Source organism: Equus asinus, chromosome 17 (assembly GCF_041296235.1).
Source record: "Equus asinus isolate D_3611 breed Donkey chromosome 17, EquAss-T2T_v2, whole genome shotgun sequence".
Taxonomy (NCBI): domain Eukaryota; kingdom Metazoa; phylum Chordata; class Mammalia; order Perissodactyla; family Equidae; genus Equus; species Equus asinus.
Genome location: NC_091806.1, coordinates 26959502 through 26961598, shown reverse-complemented (window position 1 = coordinate 26961598; position 2097 = coordinate 26959502). Strand labels below are relative to the sequence as shown.

The following is a 2097-nucleotide window of genomic DNA, read 5'->3' as shown; positions in this document are numbered from 1 at the left end:
CTGTGGTATAAACTGTACCTTAATCAATAATGATCAATCTACCCAAGATTTTCCTAGTGTAACTGCATATAATCCTTGTTACTGGTAAAATGGTCTTTCATGGTTCAATTATCTTGAGTACGTTTCTTTCCAATGTATGATACCCTATGGGATTCCATCTCTGAATTACACTGTTAATTTATTTTAGATAACCAGAAAAAATATAATGAGGTCTCATAGGCATAAAAAAGGCAGTTAACTTAAAGAGTTAGTCATTCCAGAGCAAACCAGACTTCCAGACCAGTGGAAGGCCACGTTAAATCTGTGAAATAGATAAAGTTAAGATGGAGTACAATTCTCATTAATAAAGGCAATTTTTGAAATGTGAATATGGGACAGTTTTACACTGTAATAATTGTTTTCAAGAAATTAGCAAATCAAGAAGAAGATATTTAGACTATGTATCTTTACTTTTCTCCTGACATATTGTTAATACAGCCAGAAAATCCTGAACTGGGGATTTTGGAGGGGTGGAGAGTCTGAACTTTTGTCCATATTCTGCTTATAACTAATTGTATATCCAGATGATGGTTTTTGGTGCAATTCTCATTTTGAGAGATGAAAAAAATTGGTATAAATTCTTAGGGTCAGAGAATTAATTACTTTTACTACATTTCCATTTGAAAAATGAAAGAAGGGGAGCAAATTTTTACAGTTACTTTTATATCTGAAATCTCATTCTAAGTGTAAATCTAGAAAATTTCATTATATAGTGAACAGATATACAGAAATGGCATATTATGAATAGACATCCTGGTAGTTTTTTGAGGAATAAAGCTAGACCATGAAGAAAATCCCATTTTTATTTATTCAAGTCACTTTCTTAATTTCATGAACACAAAAGCCTGGTTTTTATAGATGACTTTTTTCAGGACTCCTTTCACCAACTTGTTCTTAAGGCTATAGATTAAGGGGTTCAACGTGGGAATGCTCACTGTGTAGAATACTGAGGCTGTTTTGTCTGTGTCAAGGGAATGGTTAGAGCTTGGATGTAAATGCATATAGATCAGGGTCCCAAAGAATGCGGTGAGTGCCAACATATGGGAGCCACATGTGGAGAAAGCCTTGTGCCTGCCCTCAGCTGAACACATCTTCAGGATGTCAGAAATAATATACATGTAGGAGACAAAGACAACCAGAAGGGAAGAAATGAACATGACACCAGCACAGGCAAGGATCCACAGCTGTTTGGCGTGAGGTTCTGAGTAAGTTAGCCTCAGGAGAGGCATGTCATCACAATAGAAATGATTAATGATATTGGAGTGACAATAAGAGAGGTGAAAAGTGAGGATGGCATGAAATACTGCAACCAGGAAGGTATAGCTGTAGGGGACAGCCACAAGCTGATTACAGATTCCTGGGGACATTAAATCATGGAGAGCAGAGAGTTAGAAATGGCCACATATCAGTCATAGGCCATGGAAGCCAAGAGCAAGCACTCAGCTGTCATGAAGGCCAGGAAACAGCCTAACTGAGCAGCACATGCATTGAAGGAGATTACATTTTGTGTGTGCAAGAAATTCCTAAGCATTTTGGGTGTAATGACAGAAGAATAAAAGAAATCGACAGAAGCCAGGTTGCTAAGAAAGAAGTACATTGGTGTGTTAAGTCTTGTTTCTGTTCTAATGATTAGGATTAAACCTGATTGCCTACTACTGTGAAGAGGTAGATGGATAATAATATCACAAACAAGGGCATCTTCAACTCCTGATGATCTGTGAGGTCCATGAGAATAAATTCTGACCCCCGGGTATAATTTATCTGGGCCATGTGTCTTCAGTGTTTCTGGATAAAGAGAGAAGAATGAGGCTCTGCTTAATTAAATTAAATTTAAATCTTAATATCCTGAAAAACAATTTTATTGTTAATATGAACATGCTAATATTAAAATTATTTGGAGTCTGGGGATTGGACAAAGAACAAAAGAAGATATTTTGTGGGAAAGGCTTACATCCCTTGCCCAAATAAATTGCATTTATGAAGTTAAGAATTGTATGAGGATTCAGTCCATATTGTCTCTCTGATCAAAACTCTTGTGCATTATATAAAATTTCACAT

The 2097-nt window shown here is 36.2% G+C and overlaps 1 pseudogene; it reads right to left on the bottom strand.

Moving 5' to 3' along the window:
* Positions 1 to 854: 854 nt before the first annotated feature.
* On the bottom strand, positions 855 to 1809 carry LOC106826588 (olfactory receptor 8U9-like; annotated as a pseudogene).
* Between the last annotated feature and the right edge of the window lie 288 nt (positions 1810 to 2097).